The sequence below is a fragment of the Camelina sativa genome, chromosome 9 (assembly GCF_030686135.1).
Source record: "Camelina sativa cultivar CO46 ecotype springtype chromosome 9, ASM3068613v1".
NCBI classification, from domain to species: domain Eukaryota; kingdom Viridiplantae; phylum Streptophyta; class Magnoliopsida; order Brassicales; family Brassicaceae; genus Camelina; species Camelina sativa.
Genome location: NC_141888.1, coordinates 28,740,628 through 28,756,475, shown reverse-complemented (window position 1 = coordinate 28,756,475; position 15,848 = coordinate 28,740,628). Strand labels below are relative to the sequence as shown.

The following is a 15,848-nucleotide window of genomic DNA, read 5'->3' as shown; positions in this document are numbered from 1 at the left end:
CGATAACCTTCGGAGCGTTAAGCTGATAACGTGTTTAGCTCCGCGCAGCTGTGAATTCCGAAGATGCAGTAACACTGTAACAGCACAGTATTCTTTCATTTGCTGTGTATGTTTTGAATCGACACAAAAGTATAAAATAGTTGAAAACACTAAATTTTTTATATAACCTAAGTAAGTGTGTTTGTCACTCTCTCGAGGAGAGATGAGTAAAGCAACCACAAGAACAAGAAACAGAAAAGAGAGGGACGCACTTAATGGTACATCGATTACAATTTAATGCGGTTCAACTAATGATACAACAAGAGTTGTTTCTACTGATGGCAGATAATTTTACAATTATCTTAAAAACTAGTTGATGCCACCACTTTCCCACATTTGTGGTTTCAACGCCTCTGCTTTCCCCAAAAACTCCATCCATATACGTTTTTTCAATGTTGCGATGCTAATGCCGTCACGAATATGCCAAGTACCAAGAATGGCTGTGCGCTTGCCTGTAATCAAGCAACTTGTGATTAGAAGAGACCAATATATAAGAGATATTAGCAGTCTTGAGTGTAATTAATTCCCATGTGTACACTTAGTGATGAGGACATCGAACCACCAAGCCATATTATCCAAGCTCCATATGTGCCAAGCGGACCAATGACTAGGACCAGGAGCAAAAGCATAGAAAAGAAGTTCAACATCTTTCTGGAGCAGCTGGAACATGAAGGACTGATCCCCCTTGGTCAGTTTGAAGCCATTCGCCTAACCCCATCGGAGAGCTCCCAACTAAAGGCCGTCTTCAACGAAATACTTCCGACGATTCAGGACGAGCCAGGAGATGCGCCATATATCAAATTAAAGCTTTATGAGTCTAGTTTCCGGAGAACCAACGAGCGTCGAGAGAAATGCTATAAATTTCCAGATATGGACCGAACAGTAAACACATGTCCAGTGGACTCTCTAATAAGCAATAAGGTTAAATGGGCTTTATTCACCCCCAAACTTGAAGCCCACTTAAGCACGTGTTATTTGGCACTAGAAGACATCTAGAAGGCTCTCTCACTCGTCCAGAATATCCCGAGATCGAAGAAGAATCATGTCATGAAGTCAAGATATCAAATTTGCCTTAATCGGCACCCTTGATATTCTCCTTTCTACACAACGTCTCTTTCCTTTATTTTTCTGATTTTGTTCTGGTTTTCCTTGTTCTTTTCTTTGCAGGATTTATGTGTTTTTCCTTAGAATAAGTTATGAACCTGGCTATATAATGCCTTGAGTTGTAGTTCTTTTTTTTCCACCTTTTGATTAATAAAATTGCTTGTTTCTGTTTCACAAAAGAAACTGTAGAATTGGGTATTGAACTGACTTGATTTTTATTGAAAGTCCCAACTTGGGTATTTATACAAGATACAAAGATGAGTAAGATAAACACAAAGAGCTAAAACTTAGGCTTATAACCTTTATCACAATAAACCATAAGCCTTATCATAATGTAGAGAGATATATCCGCAATACTCCCCCTCACGTTGGAGTGTGAGAGTCAAGAACACCCAACTTGGACAAGATATAGTGAAACTGATCCCGCCCCAATGCCTTAGTGAAAATATCTGCCAGTTGCTCATAAGTACGCACATGTTGCAATGTAATAACACCATCACGATAAGAGTCCCGCACAGTATGACAATCATTCTCAATGTGCTTAGTACGCTCATGGAAAACTGGATTAGTAGCTATGTGAATCGCAGCTTTACTATCGTAAAATAAACGAGCAGGAGTAGACAGGTTGACACCCAATCCTTTTAACAACTTACGCAACCACTTAATTTCTTTTAAAGCAACAGCCATAGCCCTGTACTCGGCCTCAGCAGATGAATGAGACACAGTTTCCTGCTTCTTAGTCTTCCATGAGATAGGAGAAGTACCCAAGAACACGACATAAGCACTTAGAGAGCGTCGTGTCAGCGGACAAGAAGACCAATCCGAATCACAATAAACAGTCAGTTGCAGGTCTTTATCAGGCTTGAGAAGAATACCGAGAGCAGGAACACCTTTGAGAAACCTGACAACACGCAAAGCAGCTTCCCAGTGAGCCGCACGCGGAGTTTTCATGAACTGAGCCAAGACATGCACCGAGTAACACAACTCAGGTCGAGTATGGAGAAGATATAATAAACGACCAATAAGACGACGGTATGGCTTAGGATCAAGAAGCAGAGGACCATCATCCTTAGCAAGACCATGATTCTGTTTAAGAGGCGTTAAAGCAGAACGAGAGCCATCCAAAGCAGTGTCAGCAACAATATCCAGTGCATATTTCCGTTGAGAGAGAAATATACCCTCTGGTGATCGACTTACTTCAATGCCTAGAAAATATTTGAGCTTGCCCAAATCCTTCATGGAGAAGCAACGACTCAAATAGTCCTTAAATTGACGAAGCATAGAGATATGATTTCCACAAATAACAAGATCATCGACATATACTAGGACATGAAGTTCAGCACCATCACGTGAATAGGAGAACAGAGAGTAGTCATCATAGGATTGAATAAAACCGAAACGAAGCAAAGAATCAGACAGCTTCTTAAACCAACAACGTGGAGCCTGCTTTAAACCATAAAGAGACTTGCGGAGACGACATACTTTACCAGGATGAGTGTGACGAAAACCCGGAGGAAGCTTCATGTAAACCTCTTCATCAAGATCACCATGAAGGAAGGCGTTATTAACATCCATCTGATACACCTCCCATTGATTTGCAGCCACCAAACGCAAAAGAGTCCAAACTGTGGTCATACGAACAACCGGAGCAAATGTGTCATGACAGTCTTCACCCTCAACTTGATTATTACCAAGAGCCACCAAGCGAGCCTTATAACGTTCTAACGAGCCATCCGCATGATACTTTGTTTTGTAAACCCATTGACAACCAATCACAACTTTGTTAGGAGGCAGATCAACAACATCCCAAGTGCGGTGAATTTCAAGAGCATCGACCTCCTTAGTCATAGAATCAGTCCAAACTTTGAACCGAGCAGCCTCCTTGAAGTGCTTTGGCTCCACATTAGAAACAATAGTAGCCAAATAAACCCGATGACCTGCAGAAAACTTATCATCGGGAATAAAAGCTGACAGTGGAGAGAAACACATACCTTGAACCGAAGACGAAGACTCGTAGGAAGCAGTGACAACATTAAGAGCGTGAACGGGTGTACTAATGATGTGGTAAAGAACATAGTCCTGCAAACGAACGGACGGAGTAGGTTGTCGTGAGCTTTTACGATGCGGAGCTGAAGCAGAAATGTCAACACCAATGGAACCAGAATCAACATCACTTGGCGGAGTAAATTCTTGAGTCGGAACAGAGGAGTCAACAGGGGAGAAACAGAGGAGGTCTCACTTGAAGAAGGAAGACTCCCCCTGTCTATAACAGGCGATGATACGGAATCACTCCCCCTGTCCACAAGAGGCGAAGCGGTAGAAGATGGAGGAACAACCAACCAGTCATCATCAAGAGGAACAGTCGATGAAGATGGAGAGACCAAAGATGAAGGTTGTGCAGCGGAGAAAGGAAACGAATCCTCACAAAAGACAACATCACGAGAAATAACAAACTCGTTACGCTCCATATCATACACTTTCCATCCCTTTTTACCAAAAGGATAACCAAGAAATACGCACAAACGACTTCGTTCACCGAACTTATCCTTGTCACGAGTGACACGATGAGTATAACAAGCACAGCCAAAAACCCAAAGCTGAGAGTAGTCTGGCTTACAGCCATAAAGAAGTTCATACGGAGTACGTCCTTTATGAATGGAAGAAGGAGTCCGATTTAACATATACGCAGCTGTCAACACTGCCTCTCCCCAAAACTTGATTGGCAATGTAGCTTGAAAAAGCAAAGCTCGAGAGACATTAAGTATATGCCTGTGTTTACGCTCAACTCTCCCATTTTGCTGTGGAGTGCCAACGCAAGAAGTCTGATGAACAATTCCAGTCTCACGAAAATAAGATGACAAACACATGAAATCGATACCATTATCACTGCGAACAATCTTTATTGCTTTGTCAAACTGTTTCTGACCATACATAATGAAATTGGTAAGAACACGTCGCACTTCGGATTTCTCAAGTAACAAGTAGGTCCAAACTGCTCTAGAAAAGTCATCAACAATTGTAAGAAAGTAAACTGCACCACAAGAAGAGGGAACACGATATGGACCCCAAACATCACAATGAATCAATGAAAAACACTCTTGAGTTTTATTAATACTTTCTGGAAAAACTTCTCGAGTTTGTTTAGCACGAAAGCAAACATCACATGAGTCAAAACCAACAGCGGAAGAAGACTGAGAAAACAAATGTAGAGAAGAAAGCACCGAAAAACTCGGATGTCCTAAACGACGATGCCACAAAGCTCTATCAAGAGAAACTGTTGCTGAATGTATCGTTGTTGGAACCACATCCGTAAGATAGTACACACCGTTACGCTCTTCACCGCTTCCAATCAGAGTCTTCGAAAAATGGTCCTGAAGAAAACAGATTGTATCAGTGAATGTAGCAAAACACTTGGTTTGTTTCAAAATCTGAGAGACAGAGATTAAAGTGCAGTTTAAAGAAGGAACATAAAGAACATTCGTCAATGAGACTTTGGCCGTAAGAAACAAAACACCCACACTTGTAGCAAACGTGTTGCTACCATCGGCAAAACTAACCGAACACTTCGGAACAGACACAACATTGATCAGCAAAGAGAGTCTCCCAGTCATATGGTGAGATGCTCCTGTGTCCAAAATAATATCACCAAGTTCAAGCTTACCAGACAATTTTTCGGAACTACCACTGACTGATTTTTCTTGAATCATCTGAGTCAAGACCTTCAACTGATCGGATGTAAAAGAAGGAAAAACAGAGGAATTGGAACTAGTCGCATGAGCAGTCACAGGTTGCCCACGTCCTCTTCCCCCTCCATTAACCATGGAACCACGACCTCCTCTACCTCGACCAGAAGAACCACGACCACCACTGTTACCTTGTGCATTACGTTCCATCCACCAATCAGGAAAACCGACAAGCTGCCAGCAATCCTTCTGTTCATGTCCGGTACGACCACAATGATTGCAAGAGCGAGGCTTCCCCAGAATATAGACAGTTTGATCAGAACGAAGCGAGGACTGCTCATGAGTGTCACCACGGGCCACAAAACCGACAGCATCATGATTCTGTTGTTGAAGACGAGCAGAGGACATCCTCTGTTCTTCACGAATCACTTTGGAGTAAGCCACAACAAGACTAGGGAGAGGGTCCATACCAATAAGTATAGTGCACAGACCACCAAATCTTGAATCGTCCAACGCCATCATAAACTGATGAAGTTTCTCTTCATCTCTTTCCGTCACAATAGCGGACAAGGTAACTCCACAAGGACAAACGGGACTCACAAAATAATTCTTCAACTCGTCCCAAAGATTGCCCAATCTTCCATAATACTCCATAACAGACTGACCTTCTTGCTTACACGAAGCAAGTTTAGCTTTGATTTGGTGAACACGCACCTTATTACCAACAGAGAAACGATGTTGCAGGTCTTCCCACAAATCTTGTGCACTGGAAACAAAAGTCACGGTCGCTTTCAATTTAGGTTCAATTGACGACCGGATCCAACCGATGATCATAGAATTCACCGTTTTCCAGTTATCAAGATCAGGACTATCATTAGAAGGCCTGGGAATAGCACCGCTGATGAATCCAATCTTGCTTTTGGCTTGAAGAGCATTCAACATCTCTTCTGACCACTGGATGTAATTATCTGCGGTTAACAATACCGAGGTAATCATAGCACGTGGGTTGTCAGAACTTGACAATGTGTACGGAGAGACAACGGTCTTTGAGTCAGTTTGAGCAACAACGGCACCGGTAACAGGAACTTCATTATCACTCATGATTTTCTTGTCACGCAAGAAAGTACAAAACAGAGAAAGACTTGAAACTGAGAAAGAACAAGAGAATCGAAGAAAAAAAGTTTTTCTTTTTTTTTAGACTGATTTTGGCTCTGATACCATGTAGAATTGGGTATTGAACTGACTTGATTTTTATTGAAAGTCCCAACTTGGGTATTTATACAAGATACAAAGATGAGTAAGATAAACACAAAGAGCTAAAACTTAGGCTTATAACCTTTATCACAATAAACCATAAGCCTTATCATAATGTAGAGAGATATATCCGCAATAGAAACCATTGCTCTCTAATTCGTGAGTGTGTCCGAATTCTTGAGTGCTCTAAGAAGTATCAGTAGACTTTCACATCTATTGTGGTTCTTATCAATCCACCATTCATCTCCACCTTATCTGAGTTAGTTAGAGAGGTCCTTAGACCAGCTAACGACTCATCCTTGTTTTTGGTTCAAGATCATTTTGTAGCCAAAGCTCATATCATTTTGGTATCAGAGCTTTAAAAGCTCCTAATTTATCAGGTGATTTCGTTCCTTTCATTTAATTTTTTTTCTCCCAGTTTCATTATTTAAAAAAAAAAAACCATTTCATCTGTTTTATTATCACAGTTTTATAAAACTCAAAAAAAAAAAAAAATCTGTTTTCGTTCGTGTAGGGAACCCAAAAAAATTGCTGTTGCTTTTTTATTTTAACAAATTCATATACAAAAACAAAAAAAACAAAAAAAAAAACAATCAGAAAACAAATATTAAAAAAATCTGTCTGCAGCACTCGTTCGAAATCTGTTTTGTGTTACTCTCTTGCCTTTATTTGCTCTGGTCTTTTTCACTTGTTAGAATTTCATAGAATTTTTTTTTTTAACATAAACGATTTGTGGTACAAAGACAGATTTCTTTGTGTTCTCTCTTACCAAAGAATTTGATACTTTGCATCTTAATTCTTTCAGGTAGGATGGGTGACAACACCGGTGATCCTAACGCTGCTATGATGCAGTTACTGCAAGCCATGCAACAACAACTCACTACCATGGAACAACGCCTAAACCAAATCGAACAACCTCGTGCAAACCATAACCAAAAACGAGAGAATGGTGTCGTTCATGAAGATGGTCAAGAGACTGACTTCAGTGATGATGGAGGACCACAAAACAACCGTCGACGACGTCAAGCTCAACGAAATAACCAAGAAATGGCAGAGGAAGAAGACCGTACGAGGTCTAATTCTATGGATATGAAGCTCAAGGCTCCTACGTTTGCTGGAAGGGTAGATCCTGAAGCTTATCTTGAGTGGGAGCAGAGAATGGAGCACATCTTTGCTTACTACAAGTACACCGACCAGAAGAAGCTAGCCTTAGCCGTAGCTCAACTTACCAATCACGGTTTGTCTTGGTGGGATCGTGAAGTTAATGATAGGAGGAGAAGTGATACCCCTCAAATAACCACATGGAGGGAAATGAAGCAGCTGATGAAGAAGAGATATGTTCCCATCTACTACCACCGAGACCTTCAAAAGAAGTTCCGGAAGTTGATTCAAGGAATAGGCTGGAGCTTGACGATGATGCCGAGACCACCATGGCTCAGTTTCTTGATGGATTACAAGAAAAGATCTCTCACAAAGTAGAAATGCATCCTTATCACGACCTGCAAGACATTCTACACCACGCTATACAAGCCGAACAACACATCAAGAAGAAGATGACAACCATGGGGAGAACTAAAACTACTCAAAATTGGGATCAAGGTCGTGCCAAGACTCCTTTTGCATCCACCTCTCAAGTCAGACCCTTGGATAAAGAAAAAGCTGTGGCTATTGACAATCGGTTCAAGTCTAAGCCAACCGAATCCACCCAAAGTAAGTTCCCTAGCCCAAACAATTCAAGAACTCGTGATATAACATGTTTTAAGTGCAAGGGAAGAGGACATATGGCTAAAGATTGCCCCAACCCAAGAGTTATGATTCTCACGGATGAGAGAGAATACGAGTCACAAGACGAAGCAGATCTCACCAAGGATGATGTTGTAGTTGAAGAGGTCGATTGTGAACCTGAATATGGAGAATCCCTGGTCATAAGGCGTGTCTTGAACCTCACGGTTCATCCAGATGAGCTAGCTCAAAGGGAAAATATTTTCCATACCCGCTGTACCATCCAAGAAAAGGTATGTAATCTTATTATCGATGGTGGATCATGTACTAATGTTGCTAGCGAGTATATGGTTTCAAAACTCAGCCTTGGACGGACTAAACATCCTCATCCATATAAACTAAGATGGCTTAATGACAAGGCTGAACTGCGAATCATGGATCAAGTACAAGTACCATTCAAAGTGGGAAAGTATATGGATCAAGTCTTGTGTGATGTGGTTCCTATGCAAGCTTGTCACCTTCTACTTGGTAGACCGTGGCAATTTGATAAGGATACCATGCACCATGGGCATAGTAACATGTATTCTTTTGTCCATGATTAGAAGAAATACAATCTAACTCCTCTCACACCGAACCAAGTGCATGAAATTCAAGTTAAGATGCTTAAAGAGAAGGGTTCTCCTTCTAAGAGTAATTTTCTGATCAAGCCTAGCTACATAGCTAAGACACTCACTTGTAATGAACCGGTATTACTAATGATGTTTAAGGAAGTTTTGAGCGCAGGTTTTAGTGCTTTGGAACAAGATCTCCCTAAAGAGGTGAAGGATCTTTTGAACCGGTTTGCTGAGACATTTCCAGATGAAATTCCAGCTGGTCTACCTCCTATAAGAGGAATTGAACATCAAATAGATCTGGCTCCGGGTGCCCCATTGCCCAATAGAGCCGCTTATCGCGTTAACCCGGAGGAAGCTAAGGAATTGGAGAAACAAGTGAAGGATCTTTTAGACAAAGGCTATGTGAGGGAAAGCCTAAGTCCATGTGCTGTACCGGTCCTTTTGGTGCCAAAGAAAGATGGAACTTGGAAGATGTGTGTAGATTGTCGAGCTATCAACAACATTACCATCAAATACCGACATCCAATACCAAGGTTAGATGATATGCTTGATGAATTATCTGGATCTAATGTGTTTTCAAAGATTGATCTTAGGAGTGGCTATCATCAAGTAAGAATGAAGGAAGGTGATGAGTGGAAAACGGCTTTTAAGACCAAGCAAGGTCTCTATGAGTGGCTAGTCATGCCATTTGGGCTTACAAACGCACCAAGCACCTTCATGAGGCTTATTAACCAAGTTCTAAGGCCTTATATCAGTAAGTTTGTAGTGGTATACTTCGATGATATACTTATTTATAGTCATACATTTGATGATCACCTAATTCATTTAGAACAAGTTATTAAAACGCTTCAAAAGGAAGGTCTTTATGCCAACCTTAAGAAGTGCAGCTTTTGTACTAATGAACTTGTCTTCTTAGGTTTTATAGTGAGTTCACAGGGACTGAGAGTGGACGAAGAGAAAGTGAAAGCTATACAAGAATGGCCGACACCAACCAACATTAGTCAAGTGAGAAGTTTCCATGGCTTGGCTAGTTTCTATAGGAGATTTGTGAAGGATTTCAGCACTCTTGCTGCACCCCTAACTGCTGTGATCAAAAAGGACGTGGAGTTTAAGTGGGGAGAAGTCCAGGAGCAAGCATTCAAAGCACTCAAAGTTTGGTTATCGAATGCACCAGTTTTAGCTTTACCAGACTTCACTAAAACTTTTGAGATTGAGTGTGATGCATCAGGTTTAGGTATTGGAGCTGTGCTTACTCAAGGAGGCAAGCCAATACCCTATTTCAGCGAAAAACTCAATGGAGCAACACTCAACTATCCCACGTATGACAAAGAGTTTTATGCCTTAGTCCTCGCCATGGAGACTTGGCAACACTATCTACTCGATAAGGAGTGTGTGATTCACACGGATCATGAGACCTTAAAGCATCTACGAGGGCAAACAAACCTAAAGAGAAGGCATGCAAAGTGGCTTGAGTTCATAGAGACGTTTCCTTATGTCATTAAATACAAGAAGGGAAAAGACAATATCATTGCCGATGCGCTTTCAAGACGACATGCTCTCATCTCTAAAATGGATGCAAAGGTTCTTGGTTTTGAATTGATTATACCTTTATATGAGTCTGATCCTAACTTTGCAGAGAGCTATAAGAATCCAGGCAAGGGAGGTCACACATCATTCTACATTCACAATGGCTATCTCTTCAAAGATAAACGACTATGTATCCCGCAATGCTCTTTAAGGGATCTTATAGTCCGAGAAGCTCATGCAGGAGGCTTGATGGGACACTTTGGAGTGGAGAAGACTTTGGCCATGCTTAAAGAACATTTCTTCTGGCCTCACCTTAAGAAATATGTGGAGACTTTCATTTCAAGGTGTATCACTTGCAAGAAAGCAAAGTCTAAAGTCCAACCCCACGGTTTGTATCTTCCCTTACCGATTCCTACTTCTCCTTGGGTTGATATTTCCAAGGATTCAATATTTGTGGTGGTGGACCGTTTTTCCAAAATGGCTCACTATATACCGTGTGCTAAGACCAACGATGCAACCCAAACAGCAGACCTCTTCTTTAAAGAAGTTGTAAAATTGCATGGAGTGCCACAGACTATTGTTTCCGACAGGGACACCAAGTTTCTCGGCCACTTTTGGAGGACCTTATGGAAGAAATTAGGCATCAAGCTACTATTCTTAACCACGTGCCACCCACAAACTGATGGCCAAACCGAAGTCGTCAACCGCACGCTTGGAACACTTCTGAGAGCAACAATAGGAAAAAATCTTAAAACTTGGCTTGAGGCTTTACCTTTTGTTGAATTTGCTTATAATAGAGCTATCCATAATGCAACACTAATGTCTCCTTTTCAGGTTGTCTATGGGTTCGATCCCAATACACCTTTGGATTTAACACCACTTCCACAAAAAGACTTCTTAGACTTAGATGGCGAGAAAAAGGCCGAGGAAATCAAGAAGCTCCATTTAAAAGTTAAGGAGAGACTTGAGAAAACCAATAAGCAACGAGTTAGAGCAGCCAACAAGAGCAGGAAAAAAGTTACTTTTGAAGTTGGAGAATGGGTGTGGCTACACATGAGACCAGAGAGATTTCCCAATCAAAGGAGCTCTAAACTTTCACCCCGTGGAGATGGACCATTCAAAATTTTGGAGAAGATTAATGACAACGCCTACAAGCTGGATCTTCCAGGTGAGTTCAAAGTGTCAAATACGTTCAATGTCTCTGATTTGGCTCATTTTGATGCAGGAGAAAACGTTTCGAGGTCGAAATCTCGTGAAGAGGGAGGGAGTGATGAGGACATCGAACCACCAAGCCATATTATCCAAGCTCCATATGTGCCAAGCGGACCAATGACTAGGACCAGGAGCAAAAGCATAGAAAAGAAGTTCAACATCTTTCTGGAGCAGCTGGAACATGAAGGACTGATCCCCCTTGATCAGTTTGAAGCCATTCGCCTAACCCCATCGGAGAGCTCCCAACTAAAGGCCGTCTTCAACGAAATACCTCCGACGATTCAGGACGAGCCAGGAGATGCGCCATATATAAAATTAAAGCTTTCTGAGTCTAGTTTCCGGAGAACCAACGAGCGTCGAAAGAACTGCTATAAATCTCCAGATATGGACCGAACAGTAAACACATGTCCAGTGGACTCTCTAATAAGCAATAAGGTTAAATTGGCTTTATTCACCCCCAAACTTGAAGCCCACTTAAGCACGTGTTATTTGGCACTAGAAGACATCTAGAAGGCTCTCTCACTCGTCCAGAATATCCCGAGATCGAAGAAGAAACATGTCATGAAGTCAAGATATCAAATTTGCCTTAATCGGCACCCTTGATATTCTCCTTTCTACACAACGTCTCTTTCCTTTATTTTTCTGATTTTGTTCTGGTTTTCCTTGTTCTTTTCTTTGCAGGATTTATGTGTTTTTCCTTAGAATAAGTTACGAACCTGGCTATATAATGCCTTGAGTTGTAGTTCTTTTTTTTCCACCTTTTGATTAATAAAATTGCTTGTTTCTGTTTCACAAAAGAAACCATTGCTCTCTAATTCGTGAGTGTGTCCGAATTCTTGAGTGCTCTAAGAAGTATCAGTAGACTTTCACATCTATTGTGGTTCTTATCAATCCACCATTCATCTCCACCTTATCTGAGTTAGTTAGAGAGGTCCTTAGACCAGCTAACGACTCATCCTTGTTTTTGGTTCAAGATCATTTTGTAGCCAAAGCTCATATCACTTAGATGACTGACCTGGTACTTGACGTCATATTTGACAGGGTCCTTGAGAAAGTATTTAAACTGCAGTTTGAAGAAGAGTGTAGCAATCAGACGAGTGACAAAAATGTAGTTAATTAGTATATGACATTGTTTACGTCTTTGCCTGGAACACAATCTGAGGAATGATCAAATCAAGCAACGCCAATGCATAATAAGGTTTGCCAGATGCTAATAGGTATCCTGCAATCAAATAGACAGGTACTAGTGATGATCTCTACCTTTTATTTGGTGTTATAACAGTTACTGTGTAACACAGCCACTTAGCAAAGGTAATGTGTATGTCAGGGAAAAGTTTCTTGTAAGCCTCTATCTGGCTAAATTCGGAAACAATCAAATCTAGGAAGGAGGAATTTCCATAAAATTAAAAAGTGTAGGTGATGCAAATGACCATATAAGTTTTGTTTAGTTCATGATGGCATGATGGCGTTGGACATACACGTTTTAAAAGTATGGTATGAGAATCTACCAAACACACAGATGAGACATAAACATGGATGCCTGCCTCTTTCATTAGCTCATATCTCTACAATCTAATTTTCAAGTGCAGCCATATATTTTCTTCAATCATGACCTTATGAGGATCCCTTGTCATCTCATAATCATCAGCTTCATTTTGACGTCCCAAGTATAAGCTTACATTGGTCGCAAGTGATAACAAATTGATTCCAGCTTTACTGTTCCTTAACCCATTCTTTTCTTCATTATAAATCAGCCTTGACTGCATCTTTTGGCCTGCATCTAGCAACTTCTTACCATACACAAACCACAAAAATGTTTCTAATTGTTCCCAGCATAACGTGATGCATGTATCCATATTTGATATGATAAACCTTTCCTTAGAACATGTATAACACTTGCATTTCTAAAGCATAACAACCTATCAGCATCATGTGAATCTTATACTGGTAGAAGCATAATCTTGGCCACGTTTTTAGACCAACAAAAGAACATGCTGCTAACTTGTAAAGCTCTCTGGACTTGATTCTTTGCAACAACTTACTAGGCAGCCATTGCATTAACCTCAAAAATCTACCACGTTTGTACCCTTTTTCTAACCAGCTCCACTTATCATGTTCAATCAAAACTCCACCAGGTTCCCAAATCCAATTATTCCAAGATAAAATGAGTTTCATTACCTCTTTTTGCTCATTTATATCCTCTTCATCTTCTAAATAAAGAGTTCCGTTACTCTTATTTCTGTCAAAAGTCTTGAACTCCTCTGAATTACAAATCACCCCTTGCTTCTGCGGATATATAAATGTTTCAACCTGAAGTGATTCTTCATATGGCTTCGACTTCCATTCTTTCTCAGGCCAGACCCAAAGATCTTGTAAACCGCCTGGTTCCCAAGCACGGAGCCGAACTGGTCCATCATAAACTGCTAACTCTGAACTCTCATCAACTAGCTTATGTCGATAAATTGTTCCCCTACTACAAGCAGCAACAATTACTTTGAACTCTTTGTTGACATGGTCCCAATTTTTCTCTTTAGGATCTTTATTAAGAAAAGCAGTTTCCTCCACCAAAGAGAACTTATCATCCATCAATTTGCTTCTCTTTGAAGTGGTTTTGAACTTGAACTTCCCGCCCTTGAGATACTTCCTCTGTTTTTGTTTACTTGTTACTCTAAGAGGAATTTGATCAAACACTTGATATGCAACATTTTTGCCATTACCATTTGTTGATTTCTGAGGCGATTCTTCCACTTCCTTGACATTTGAATCCACTTTATGCACCATCAGCACATCAGAAACGAAATGTAGAACCTGTAAAACTGAGGCACTCTCCAACGGCTCGATTAAGGGATCTGAATTCTTCACTATTTCCACCAATGTGTCAGGATTCTTCACAACTTTCTGGATTTGATGAACTTCTTCTATATCATCAGAAGCTGTATCATCGTCACGTTCCATCATGACGATCCGAAATCTCTTGTGATTTAACTGTTGATGACCAGGAGTGTCTTGTTCTTCATAAAAGATGCATAAACTTTTTTCCATTCTTTCATACACCTCCTCACATGAATACTTTAAGGGAATCATGTTTGTGTGAGGAAGATTTTGGTCCGAAGAGCTCGAATGCTCTGATACCAATGTAACAGTAAAATTATAGATAGATAAATCCCGAATCAGCTCTCACCGTTGTGAGAACTGAAAACGAGCTTCTCCTTCCGAAGTGATTTGAATGTGGAGGAGCTTATCGCCGTTAAATAGTTTCGAACTGAATTGAGAGAGTTTTTGAGAATTTGAATTTGTATTGCTGCTTTTGGGAAAAATATCGGATCCCCTACAAGTGACACCCCCCTTACATATTTATACCGACTAATTTATTACCCAATTAATGCACAATTAATAGGACACGATTTGCGCGGTCTAATTAATCCTCTTGAATGCGGGAATCTTTGACCGGGCCCGAGCTGCGAGCTGACCAAAGCGAAGCATCTCCGCGCTCTCTTCCTTTCTTCGGGCCTGATGGGCCGATCAGTAATACGCTCTTGGCCCATTAGACAAGCCCGGCCTAGGCCCTCTTGCCTATTGCCCGAGATGACAGATCGTGGGTACAACAACCGTGAGAACGAGATAAGGGTAAATCAAAGTCTAGGGGATGATCACAAAGGAAGAAGGATCGATCCGTGGAACAGAGATTCAATGGTGGAAGATGATGATGATGATACAGAGATAATAGAGATTAAAGAAGATTGTTGTTTTTCATTGATTAAGTTTTCCAATTACGGCTAATGCCGTACATATAGAAGTGAGAAAGATGAAATAAGTAAACCATAGATCATAATTAACTAAACCAGGAATTAGATAGCCTAAACGAGGTTCTTAACCGGTTTATCCTGTAATCATATCAACGTTCATCAATATCGCTAAACCGAAATCCCATCATCTTAGCATGACACGAAACAAATCCCATGTTTCGCCCATCACGAGACACAAAACAAATCCCATGTTTGTGTCCCCAACACACAATCTCATTTCATATCACCACACAATGATCATCATGTTACACATCAACTCCTCATTTCATATCATCATTCATTATAATCATACATCTAATCATCATATAAAGCATACAATATCAAACAATAGACATATCCAATCACATAGTTTCCAAGCCTATACAAGCAATTCATGAAGAACATGTTAGAAAATAATCATTGTGTTTCCGAGATTACCACCCTCACCTTTGCCACTTAAATGTTGAAACTCATTTCTCCTTTCCCATGTCAGACCCAATATTCAAGAACACCAGTTCCATCCAGCCTCGTTGCCAAACCAAACATATAATGTCACCATTTATTCTATACAAATGAGCCTCATAAACACTCGGGTAAAACCATAACTAACCGTTAAAATCCCGATCCCACAGTTGAATATTTAGGTTATAATTCTGTAAAACTCCCCACAAAATCTCAGCTCAAACAGGTAATTTTGGACCACCAAACGCCGTTCCAAGGAGACAACCTCGAATCTGATTTCTAAGGTTGCAGGTTCGGACTGTTTCAGATATTTCTTGCACAGGAAGCAACGATCATAACTTCTTGAGTATAACTCCGATCGGACTTCCGTCAGTTGCTACGATCTCATGGCTTGATGGTGATCACGCCGGTGTTTTTAGATTCCTACAGCGATGTTACCTCCGGCG

The 15,848-nt window shown here is 40.7% G+C and overlaps 1 long non-coding RNA gene across 1 annotated transcript; it reads right to left on the bottom strand.

Annotated features, from left to right (window-relative positions):
• Positions 1-346: 346 nt before the first annotated feature.
• Positions 347-12,383, bottom strand: LOC147938934 (uncharacterized). Its single transcript, XR_015566316.1, has 3 exons — positions 12,301-12,383; positions 12,171-12,218; positions 347-491 (listed from the first exon to the last, which is right to left on the bottom strand). It is a non-coding gene; the product is annotated as an uncharacterized LOC147938934 (long non-coding RNA).
• Positions 12,384-15,848: the final 3,465 nt, after the last annotated feature.